Source organism: Hylobates moloch, unplaced genomic scaffold (genome assembly GCF_009828535.3).
Source record: "Hylobates moloch isolate HMO894 unplaced genomic scaffold, HMol_V3 SCAFFOLD_2, whole genome shotgun sequence".
In the NCBI taxonomy this organism is placed as follows: Eukaryota; Metazoa; Chordata; class Mammalia; order Primates; family Hylobatidae; genus Hylobates; species Hylobates moloch.
Genome location: NW_026652277.1, coordinates 33535173 through 33548822, shown reverse-complemented (window position 1 = coordinate 33548822; position 13650 = coordinate 33535173).

Sequence of the window (13650 nt, the reverse complement as noted above, 5' to 3'; positions counted from 1 at the left end):
CCAAAGAATTTTACAGAATGGCTTCACCTACCAGCAGCAGTGTATGACAGTCCTCGTTGCTCCACATCCTCACCCATGCTTGGAATTGGCAGACTTTAAAAATCTTCTTAATCTGATGGTGTGTAAAGATACCTAATTGTGTTTTTAATTTGTATTGATCTGACTATTAATAAAGATAAGCACCAGTCCTGTACTGGAGTCAGCTCATACTGATTTTGTTGTGCTTATTCTATTAACTACTGAGAGATGTTTAGAAATCATTATGATTACTCTAATTTGATCGTTACATATTGTATGTGTGTACTGAAGTATCACAGGTACTTCACAAATATGTACAATTTTTTTCTGTACATATTAAAAATAAAAATAAAAATGAATAACAATAAAATTATTTTAAATAACTAAAAATAAAAAGAAACAAAAATACATCATTATGAATTTGTTAATTTCTGATAGTACTTTTTTTTACTTTACATATCTTGAAGCTTGATATTACGTGCATGCAAGTATTCTGTGTTCCATGCTACCAATGACTTTCTTCACAGAATTGGAAAAAACTACTTTAAAGTTCATATGGAACCAAAAAAGAGCCCGCATTGCCAAGTCAATCCTAAGCCAAAAGAACAAAGCTGGAGACATCATGCTACCTGACTTCAAACTATACTACAAGGCTACAGTAACCAAAACAGCATGGTACTGGTACCAAAACAGAGATATAGACCAATGGAACAGAACAGAGCCCGCAGAAATAATGCCACATATCTACAACTAACTGATCTTTGACAAACCTGACAAAAACAAGCAATGGGGAAAGGATTCCCTATTTAATAAATGGTGCTGGGAAAACTGGCTAGCCATATGTAGAAAGCTGAAACTGGATCCCTTCCTTACACCTTATACAAAAATTAATTTAAGATGGATTAAAGACTTCAATGTTAGACCTAAAACCATAAAAACCCTAGAAGAAAACCTTGGCAATACCATTCAGGACATAGGCATGGGCAAGGACTTCATGTCTAAAATTAGACCTAAAACCATAAAAACCCTACAAGAAAACCTTGGCAATACCATTCAGGACATAGGCATGGGCAAGGACTTCATGTCTAAAACACTAAAAGCAATGGCAACAAAAGCCAAAATTGACAAATGGGATCTAATTAAAGAGCTTCTGCACAGCAAAAGAAACCACCATCAGAGTGAACAGGCAACCTACAGAATGGGAGAAAAGTTTTGCAATCTACTCATCTGACAAAGGGCTAATATCCAGAATCTACAATGAACTCAAACAAATTTACAAGAAAAAAACAACCCCATCAAAAAGTGGGCAAAGAATATGAACAGACGCTTCTCAAAAGAAGACATTTATGCAGCCAACAGACACATGAAAAAATGCTCATCATCACTGGCCATCAGAGAAATGCAAATCAAAACCACGATGAGATACCATCTCACATCAGTTAGAATGGCGATCATTAAAAAGTCAGGAAACAACAGTGCTGGAGAGGATGTGGAGAAATAGGAACACTTTTACACTGTTGGTGGGACTGTAAACTAGTTCAACCATTGTGGAAGTCAGTGTGGTGATTCCTCAGGGATCTAGAACTAGAAACACCATTTTACCCAGCCATCCCATTACTGGGTATATACCCAAAGGACTATAAATCATGCTGCGAAAGACACATGCACATGTATGTTTATTGTGGCACTATTCACAATAGCAAAGACTTGGAACCAACCCAAATGTCCAACAACGATAGACTGGATTAAGAAAATGTGGCACATATACACCATGGAATACTATGCAGCCATAAAAAATGATGAGTTCATATCCTTTGTAGGGACATGGATGAAACTGGAAACCATCATTCTCAGCAAACTATCGCAAGGACAAAAAACCAAACACCACATGTTCTCACTCATAGGTGGGAATTGAACAGTGAGAACACATGGACACAGGAAGGGGAACATCACACACCAGGGACTGTTGTGGGGTGGGAGGAGGGGGGAGGGATAGCATTAGGAGATATACCTAATGCTAAATGACGAGTTAATGGGTGCAGCACACCAACATGGCACATGTATACATATGTAACAAACCTGCATGTTGTGCACATGTACCCTAAAACTTAAAGTATAATAATAAAATGAAAATAAAAAAACCATAAAAAAAAGAAATTTAACAACATTTTTACTGTCTTTCCCTGGCAGTGTGTTTTCATTATCTACATTATTTCTTTTAATAGTCCCCTAGTATTCCACCATCTCTTAAATATTTCAGTTGTTCTATTAAACTTTTAGAAAGCATAATTTATACTCTATTTCCACTTTTTCACTAACCACATTTCACTCAACTCATTTGATTTCCATCTCTTTGTTCTATTGAAACTGTTTTCCCCGATGCAATGCATGAGTTTTTTTCAGTTTGCCCTGATTGGAACATCTACTGTGGCCAACTAACCCCTTATATTTCCTTAAGGTGCGTCTCCAGGTTCCTATCTTCCATCCCCACTCTTTCTATTTGGATATGGTCTTTTTCGTTTTTGAATCTCTGTAGCACTCGTGTTTGCATAACTCTTCAGGCTTATACATAAACAGGCAAATGAAGCAAAGTAAGTTTGCTTCATTTTGTCTCATGTTCTTTTACTTGTGCCTTTTTTGACAACCTGTTTCCTACCTGTAGCCTCCTTAACTGTAGAGATTGTATTTTATTTACACTTCATATCCTGAAGAGTATACTTCAGAGCCCCGAAAAAATACTAGGTGATTACTAAATGCTGGTCAAATTGAATAATGACCTTGGAAACACAATTGGAATTAACACTCTTTTCTGAATGCTTGATATCTGTCTTCTCTTGGTCTTTCCTTCTGTGCTGCACTTTGATAAACTTCTTTGAAGGTAAGAATGGTCTTTTTCTTTCTATAAATATCAAAGGACCTGCTGAGAATTGTTTTGAGAGGAGAAGGGAGAAGAGGTTTCAGAATAGTAAATCCTGGGCATTTGAATGTGAGGGCTTCTCCTAATGGAAAAAAAGAAAATCATGGATTCTTCTTATGAGAATGGTTTTACCTTTTGTGACTTTTCATTTTTGGGCTTCTAGATGTTTTCAAAATTCCCAATGTTATATATACCTTTAGAAATATAATTTCTCTCCCATTATATTAGCATAAATAATATTTATAATATTCCATCATTCTCAACTTGAATACCCAAATAGCACATTTGACACCCAAGGTGTTTCAAATTGAACTCATTGGGTTTCTGCACCAACCATTCCTTTTTTTTTTTTTTTTTTTTTTTAGACGTAGGCTTTCTCTGTCACCCAGGCTGGAGTGCAGTGGTGTTATCTCGGCTCATTGCAAGCTCCACCTCCTGGGTTCACGCCATTCTCCTGCTTCAGCCTCCCGAGTAGCTGGGACGACAGGTGCCCGCCACCAGGCCTGGCTAATTTTTTTTTTTTGTGTGTGTATTTTTAGTAGAGACGGGGTTTCACCTTGTGTTAGCCAGGATGGCCTTGATCTCCTGACCTCATGATCTGCCCGCCTAGGCCTACCAAAGTGCTGGGATTACAGATGTGAGCCACTATGTCCGGCCTCCTTTCTCCTTATTTTTAAAATAATTGTTTATTTTCTACATCTAATGACATCTCTCCTAGATTCTAAAACACTTTCCTTTTCATGTTAAAATCTCTGTAATCAGTTGCTTCTTACTATTGATGGCATGTCATAGTTTAATTGGCAGCATTTTTCTTTCATAATGGTACATAAAATTATGGCGTATCTGACAATCAATGTCTTAGCCCTGATAAGGTAGAGTAATTGTAAAAATGTATAGATTGCAATTCCTCAGCATTTCACCCATTTGTCTTTTTTTTTTTTTTTTTTTTGAGACAGAGTCTTGCTCTGCCTCCCAGGCTGGGGTGCAATGGTGCAATCTTGGCTTACTGCAACCTCTGCTTCCCGGGTTCAAGTGATTCTCCTGCCTCAGCCTCCTGAGCAGCTGGGATTACAGGTGTCCACCACCACGCCCAGCTAATTTTTGTATTTTTAGTAGAGACGAGGTTTCACCATGTTGGCCAGACAGCTCTTGAACTCTTGACCTCAGGTGATCCTCCTGACTTGGCCTCCCAAAATGCTGGGATTACAGGCAAGTCACCATGCCTGGCCCATTTGTCTTTTTCACCCTACACTTCTACATTGTGGTTCATTTCCTCACTGTTTCTTTTTTTCCTGTTTTAAAAAAAATTGAGATAAAATTTACCATTTTAACTATTTCAAGCTGTACAACGCAATGTTTTCAAAATATATTTACAATGTTATGCAACTATCGCCACTACTAGTTCTAGAACATTTCTTTTTTTTGAGATGGAGTCTTGCTTTGTCACCTAGGCTGGAGTACAGTGGTGTGATCTCGGCTCACTGCAACCTCTGCCTCCTGGGTTCAAGCAATTCTTGTGCTTCAGCCTCCTGAGTAGTTGGGACTACAGACACCCGCCACCACACCTGACTAATTTTTGTATTTTTAGTAGAGACGGGGTTTCATCATGCTGGCCAGGCTGGCCTTGAACTCCTGACCTCAGGTGATCCACCCGCCTCAGCCTCCCAAAGTGCTGGGATTACAGGCATGAGCCACCATGCCTGGCCAGAACATTTCAATCACCCCAAAGAGGCCCCATATGTGCTAATTCCTCCTTCCATTTAGCTTCTGGCAACCACTAATCTATTTTCTGTTTCTATTGATTTGTCTATTCTGGACATTCCTTGAAAGGGACTAATAATGCTGGAGAGTGCTGAAAATGCTGAAATGCTGAAAAGTGATGGACATGTTAGGGCAGCAGGAGACTGGGAGAGCCAGAGTAACATCATTTTCAAATAAGCTCTACCTTTAAACTAGCAAGGCGTATTCCTTGCCAGTCATGACCTATGGTCCTAAGATGTTTACCACTAAGGAAGCAGCTTGGTAATGCCTGCAAGGACAAACTCCTACAACAGAAAAGTCGAGATGTTACGACACCCATAACAATATATGCTTTCAAGATATAGTTATACTTTGATGGACTTACACACTAAGATATCAAGGATAGTTTTCTTTAAATCAATAGAATAATACATTTAGTCATGCTGTCAGCCCACCTGCACATAGGCACAGCTTAGTTTAATCTTTACATAGGCAAGATACCTATATAAGAAAAACTTAAAGACAGTGAATTCCTCTGCTTGCATTTTGAGGATGCTTTACTGGGTGACAGAGTGGCTTTCAGTAAACTGTCTCTTCTCACAGAACTCTGAGACTCACCTTGAATTCCTTCCTGTGTGAGATCCAAGAACCTTTCCTTGGGGTTTGGATCTTGAAAAGACCCCTTTCTAGCATCATCTTCTGGGGACACTATAAAAGGACCTTAAGATGTGACCTAATGCTGAGGAAATTCAGTCTGCACAACACTCATTGGCCCCTCTGGTAAGTTAGGTCCATCTTGGTGTCCTCTATTAGGTTTAGGCAAAGCTGATATTCAGGTTAGAGTCTAAACCCATGAGGTTAGAGTCCCTGGGGTATAATAAAAATGGAAGTAGCCTTGCAAGATCTTTGCCATTGTGTGCTTTGCATTAATCCACCTGGTTCCCTTTGCCAGGTATGGAAAAGCTATAGTTTTCATCATTTTCCAGCTTGATGTCTTTGCTTTTACTGCAGCTCTATGCTGGCCTTGTATGGCTGGCCCAGAGCTTCACTACTTTCACTTTTCATGCTTGCCATCTGATTACCACATCTGATGTTCTCTGTTTCTCTCTTTTCTTTTTGCCTGCTTTGAATCTGCTGTTATTAGGCTACTGGCATTGAGATAAAGCTTATTGTTCAAAGTTACTTGGAGATTTTGTTTTTCTTGTAGAGTTCAACCAGTTCTGGCTAAAATGTGAACATTAGAAACTCATTTGAAACTGAAGAAAAAAAAGGTGAAAAAGCCGTTTTTAAAAAAAACCAAACCCCCACCGAAGACCACTTTACCCAAAGTTTTGGTTTACATCTTTCCTTGGATTACTTGTTGGATGTCTGGGTGATTTCCAATTAAGAAAGTTTATGATATGGGAAAAGATGTTTCTGAAATTGTGGAATGGTTTTATTTATAAAATGCTAACATCTGACAAATATTTCAGGATTTCCTGCTTCCTAAGTTTCTGGATTCATGGATGAGTGAGTGACCTTTGTTGTCTCTTCTCTTCCCTTTCTTGTCCCTTTTCCTTTTTGCACTCTGCTTAGCCTTCTGAACCCAAGGAGACACAGAGATACCCATGTTCCTTTTATTCCCCAGGGATTGGGGGTTAGGGGTCCCTGGTTGTTGGATCCTTTGGGCCATATCTGCTGAGGAGCCTGGAGTTATGGGATCCTCCCTGTCGGACAGGGTTTTTCAGCCTTTAGGGGTCTAGGGTTGCAATGTCTCCCTGACACATAAAGTGTTTGAGGTACAGAGAGATATTTGTCAGCACCTACTGCTTCTTGGTCCCCCTTGTCCCCTTTTTCTGTTGCATACTTGCTGTCTGTGCCTCACTAGTGATGGATGTCGACCTATGCTTGCATGCCCTGAAGTTAATAGCTATCATTTTCTTTCTGATCTTGATGATTTTTGTTCTTTAGGTTATTTAATTTGGCATCTCTCTGGACAGGATTGGAGAGAAAAGCCTCCTGGGATCTAGCCTTATTGAGAAAAAGAATCATTTTGTCGAATTCAGAAGTTATCTAAAGGTCAACTCAAATTATGAACTTGAAAATGATTACTTATGAAACAAAGTCAGAAAGAACCAGTAAGTAGGGAAGAGAGAGAGAGACATAAAGTTATGGATATGAAGATATATTTTTTGGTAACTCAGGTTATAAAGAAAAGAAAATAATTTTGCATGAAAAAGGATCTCGTATCGTAAATTTCTGTCCTAAAATAAAATGACTGATTAAGAAAAAGGGAAGTTTAGGACAAGTCAGAAAGTCCAAGCTTGCTGTAGTTGGTCTGTATAAGTTGTGATAAGCTTCGTGAAGGGGAATTTATGAAAGGAATTTTGTATGTGATTAAGTTGGTTATAATTAAAAGGAAATAATTTATATTGTAATACTCTTTCTAGGGTTAGTCCCCTATGTTAAAACAAGATTTTCTTAAGGTGTTGATTTGCTCTTAATGAAATTGCAAGAAATTTTACTTTTAATTTTATAATCTGTTTCTTTTAAAAATTTCTCAATCATATCTCAGTTCAACTTTTCTGTGTCCTGCTGCTTTCAGCTTTTTCTCCCCTTGAGAAAGCCTGAGATAATAACTCTCTCCTTCAGCATTTTTGTTAGCTCCTGTAACATTTTTCTTCCGGTTCTAACTGTTGTTGTGGCCTAATGCTAAAATGTTTTATGTTGCAAGTTTAGAGAAGCAATGCTTTCCTCCAGTATAATTTGATTTTGTACTCTTGGCTTTTCTTGATATGTCTAAATTTTCAATGTAATCAGAAAACATGCTTTTCCCAAGAGTCACATATTCCCCCGCTCTACCGATAACCTTGAACACACCTGTGTCTTGTTAAATTCAACCACTTTTTTTCCCATCAAGTTTGACTTCCAGACTATCTAAGTGAGCTTCTCACAAGGAGAAGCAGTCATATTGTAGAAGTTCTTTTCTGACTTTTTGGTAACTGACTTAAGAAACAGGATTTTGTATTCCTATGTCTTTATTAGGTTTTCAACTACTTTTAAAAAACTTGGGATTTAAAAGGGCTAAAGTTTTTACATCCATATGACCTTCTGTAGATTCTCTTTAAAGTCTTTTAATTACCACTTTGGTTAAATGAGTAACTATTATTTTACAGTGATCTGTGCTTCTGTTTTTATCAAATGTTTTAAGCCTTCATCATTTTTAACAAAGATCCTCAAAATTAAACCCTAAATGAAGTCTGACTAATTGCTGGGGATAATTAAAGCTATAAAAACTAATCAAACAAAGTTATAAAATCTTTTTACAGCTTCCAGTCAGGTCATGGACTTCATTATCACCATCTCTAGCTCCCTTGTAAAAGGTTCTTATCAGGTACTATTAATTAATCCTGTGCTATTAAGTTACAGGACTTTGACTCCTTAGTACACATATGTTATCTAAAGAAGGCATTGACTCATGCAAGTATCTGACATCAAACTGAAGTTAACCAAAGCCTTGTCTCTGGATCTGGGCAAAGGCAACAGAGTAAACAGCTTTCATGAAACACAGGGACAGGCCTGTATTAATAACCATTAAGATTTATTTAATAATTTTGCTTTTACCTGAAATCATCCTTATGTTTTGTTTTACCTCCAGAATTTGAAACTATTAAATCCTGCCAGGCCCAGAGACTATCACATGAAATTGTAAAGGCTGGTTTTGAGGAGTAAAATTAATTGAGACCCTCCAAATCAAGTATGGTACACAGATTCCTAAATAGCTGAACAAAATGCTGTGATTTGTATAACTAATTGCTAAAAGCCCAGATTGCAGTAGGTTGATGCATAGAATTTATAGATAAGTCAATTTTGTAACTTTGCTTTTTGGCTTTTGGTTTTGGGATTTATTTTGCTTGAAAGAGGTTTTAAGGTTAATGAGTGTCTACTCACTTCCACTCCCATCTGGCCTAGTGCATTAGTTGGCTATAAGTCTTTTGACTCTAAGTCCCCTAGCCATAGAGTTTCCACCAAGGGCCATGATGGATCTGGGACAGATAACACATCTTTGGGACATGATAACACACATTCAGCATCAATATGGGACAAAATAAAAGCTTGGCATACCTTGACAAAAAGGACGGAATATAAATGTAAAAAAATAAAATAAAATCCTAAGACCCAATAGAATGGACCCCTCTCTTGACAAAAAGAAATAATAATAATAATTTAAAAAACCTTTAAAGTGTAGTTTAGGCCATGAAGGGAAGCTGGGGGTCACATATGTCTCACTATACATCTCCCCCACCTGGAATTCAGGCACAGTCGATGAGCATTAACATTGAAATAGTGATCATAAGATTGACAGAACAGACCCTTCCTTTTTTTGGTATTTATTTATTTATTTTTAAAATTTTGATAATTTTTGGGGAAGAGGTGGTTTTCGGTTACATGGATAAGTTCTTTAGTGGTGATTTCTGAGTTTTGGTGTACCCATCACCCAAGCAGTGTAGAGTGTACCCAATATGTAATATTTGATCCCTCAACCCCCTTTCACCCTTCCTCCCAAATCCCCAAAGTCTTTCTCATGCCTTTGAGTCCTCATAGCTTAGCTCCCACTTATCAGTGAGAAGATACAATATTTGGTTTTCCATTTCTGAGTTACTTCACTTAGAATAATGGCCTCCAACTCCATCCAAGTTGTTGCAAGGGCCATTATTTCATTTTGTTTTATGGCTGAATAGTATTCCATGGTGTATATGTTCTACATTTTCTTTATCCACTTGTCGATCGATGGGCACTTAGGTTGGTTCCATATCTTTGCAATTGGGAATTGTGCTGCTATAAATGTGTGTGCATATGTCTTTTTCACTACTGACCTTTTTCCCTTTGGATACTGGGATTGCTGGTTTGAATGGTAGTTCTACTTTTAGTTCTTTAAGGAATCTCCACACTGTTTTCCACAGTGGTGGTAGTAGTTTACATTCCCACCAACAGTGTAAAAGTGTTCCCTTTTCACCACATCCACACCAACATTTATTACTTTTTGACTTTTAAATTATGGCCATTCTTGCAGGAGTAAGGTGGTATCTCATTGTGTTTTTTTAAATCTTTATTTATTATTATTATTATTATTTTTGAGACGGAGTCTCGCTCTGTCACCCAGGCTGGAGTGCAGTGGTGTGATCTCACCTTACTGCAACCTCCGCCTCCTGGGTTCAAGCAATTCTCCTGCCTCAGCCTCCCAAGTAGCTGGGACTACAGGCATGTGCCACCACACTCAGCTAATTTTTGTATTTTTAGTAGGGATGGGATTTCACCATGTTGGCCAGGCTGGTCTCAAACTCCTGACCTCAGATGATCCACCTGCCTCGGCCTCCGAAAGTGCTGGGATTACAGGTGTGAGCCACCACGCCTGGCCAGAAAAGATTCTTTATGGCAATAAGATGTCAAATTATAAACAGGATCTAAGACCATGCCAGGTAAGGGTTAAGTATCCACCCCAAGTAAACAATGTCATACGTTACATGCACGTTCGTTCAATATACATGCATCAGGACCACGTCCATAGATATTCATAGCTCCCCTGTTCAATGAGGGGACTTAGTCTTATTAAAAACTTGGAAAGAGGGAATCCCTCGAAGATTAATTACAACCCCAGTGGAAGGGCCCCTATCAGGTTATTTTTAATCACCCCACTGTTGTTAAATTTCAGCTGAATGACTAGCTGAGTACACATGTCCAAAATTAAACCTGTTCCTTATGAGTCCCTGCAGGCACCTGAGAAAATCACCACAACCCATACCTGCGAACCCCTAGGACACCTAAAGCTGTGGTTTTACAAATAAACAGATAAGTAACATTCCTACTCTTTCCTATAGGTACTCTATCTTCTTAACAACTCCCATCCCACACATGTTTGCATCCTCAACAGATACCTATGGCTATGTGGTCACCCATTCGATCAGCCTGTAAAAGACTTGTCTCATTTGATATTGTGAAACCCATGGTTATCAGTGTATATGAAAATGTTTGGTTCAGGAGTCAATGTACAATATGACAAGCAAAGTCCTCTAATATACAGTTATATAACATCACTTACCTGAGAGCTAAATGGACAATTGGCCTTGTATTGGCTGGAGTTGGAGCCCCAGAGGGAAAATTTGCCTATTATTAGGCAACTCTTCAAAACTTTACTTCTTCATTTCTAAACACTGTCTCATAAAATGGGGGATGCTTTAGATGAATTAAGATTAGCACTGGATTACTTATTGGTTGAAAATTAGCACTAGATTACTTATTGGTTGAACAAGGAGGAGTGTGCACCATAATCAATATAACCTGCTGCAGTTATGTAAACACCTCAGGTCACATAGAAGAAGATATACAGAAAATACATGAACAAGCTGTGTGGTTGCATAAATATAACCAAGGCACCAATCCCAACTGTATCTGGTCAGCCATTAGAAGCACGCTCCTGAGTCTCACTTGGTTGTTACCTTTCCTAGGACCTTTGATAGTTATCTTATTATTAATCTTTGGCCCTTGCTTGTTTAAATTCTTGGTAAAGTTTGTGTTTTTTAGATTACAACAATTCCACATAAAGATGATACTGACACAAAGCTTCCAATCCATCCCATCTTCTGAACCAGGAAATAAAGACACCCTGCCTTTAGGTGTCTTTATATCTAGGTCAGGCATCTAGAGATTTTTACTCCTCCAATACTTGGCAGGGTCTATGCCCGTAGACTCATCAGGATATCATGTAAATGAGGACCTCCCTTGGTACCCCAGAGGCCAACTGTAGACCCTTATGAGAAAATCCTGTCCCAAAAATGGACATCCACTGTCAGCAGGAAGAAGTTACAGAAGACCAGCCTTTGCCTTTACGATTAAGGGTCCTCTTGTAAGTAGAGAGGGGAATGTTAGGAAAGCAGGAGCCTAGGTGATCCAGAGTGACACCATTTTAAAAAACTCCACCTGAAAACTAGCAAGGCATCTGCACACATCTATTTAGCAAGTATATCCTTCTATAACTGGAATAAAAAGTGTTATTTTAGAATATGCCTATAGTTTGTAATAATTGGCCGAGGGAAAAAAAGTTCACATTGGTGTAGGAAAAGTGCTCTAATGGTCATGGGTAATAATGGGACAGTGGTTCTGGTCAGTGATTTGATGGAAGGGGTGTGGATAATATATTGTTGTAAATAATAAAAATAAAAAATATTGTTGCAAGTAATAAAAATAAAATAATATTGTTGTAAGTAATAAAGTAGGAGAAATATTTGGTCTTTTGCTTTTGGGTTAGTGCAACAGTAGTACCATTACTTGGAGGCGAAGATAGAGAAGGACAAGAATAGACTTGAATAAGATGAGTGAGAAGAGAGAAAAATTCCGTAAGTGGAGATGGCCAGGGAACACCAGGGCAGCAGAATCTAACTCTGAATTTAATGCTGTTGTCTGTTCATATTGCACTGCACTGTAATCTTCCTATCTTTCCTAAACCATTGGCAAAGTCTGCTATCCACTAGGGCCTTGGGTCGGTGGTGCTTTGGGAAATACCAGAAGAGGGAAAGTACGGCAAATGTGCAGTGTCACAGATCATAGGAGGAAAGCTGGCCAGTGGGATGATTAAAAAAATTTCACTGGGAGTGGGAATTCAGACCATGTAAATGGTCTGAATTAAGAAAATTTCAAGAAATAAAAAATGTTTCTAATGAGCCAAAGTGAAAGCTCTTCATGATTTCTTTATAGAGGCTCTCTAGGGCTTGTCCTCATTTCCTGAAATCTCATGTATGTCTTACTCTCCTGGTGCCCGCCTCAAACATTCACTCTAGCAGTTATATGAGCAGCCTGGAGAATCCCAATCCCAGTGGTCTCGCTCCCTGGATCTACTTTCTCTTAAAAATCATTCCCCTAAGTTTCCATCACTTGGTCGAAGTTTAGTAGATATCTCCACATCTCCAGCTAGAATAGCACCAGAATTTCAGGACTACGGCAATAGAGTCTGATATTAAATTCTATCTCTGTCTGTCTGTCTATCTATCTATCTATCTATCTATCTATCTATCTATCTATCTATCTATCTATCTATCTATCTATCTATCTATCTATCTATCTATCTATCTATCTTTTACAGAACAATTTGTGGGATAGTAGCTTTGGGGTCCCAGATCTAGGATGGGCCTGGTCCTCCATGCTGGTTCTCCTGGGTGATATTTCTGTTAGTTTGAACAGTAATCACAATTTTATTACTGTTTCATCCTTTTTTTTCACTCTTAGACTGATTTTATCATGTGTATAAAACATACACACAACTACATCTCAAGGATAAACATTAATCCTTGAAAAATGTGTGGTCTAAAACTATATTGAGGAAAGAAAGAGAGGACACTTTAATTGCCACATGATTAACAGGAGGTCACCACACAGCTTTCACAAATCTACAAGTCATTCAATTTAGGCTGATTCAAGTTCTCCCTTGGGCCAGCCAGAGCACAAATAATGGAGCAATTTGACTCTTCAATGACAGATCTCTGATTTCCAGAAAAGAGACTTTGAAATACCCAATTCTAGTAAATATGCAATTAAATTTCCAGCTAAATGACCTTTGCTCCTGTAATCTTCATCTTGGGGAAGGGAAAGAAGGCTTATTCTGTTTAATAGTTTGATTTTTATAATAGGGTTTGTCTCTGTTATAATTCTTGTTTGATATTTAAAATGTTAGCTAAGAGAAAACTTCTGTTTGTTTTTATTTAGTGGGAATAAACTAACCCTCATTTGAGTGCCTAGTTAACATCAGGCGCTTTGTACACATAATCAATTTAAACTTGACCACAACCCTGTGATGTAAGTATTATGTACCATATTAACAAATAAGACAACATGCTTACCCTGTTTTATCTTTTCAGTGTTTGTTAGGGAAGCAGAGGTTTGATTTGAAGTCTGTTTGATTACAAAGTTCATGTTTGCTGTCAAATTGCTGATCTTGAAAGTTT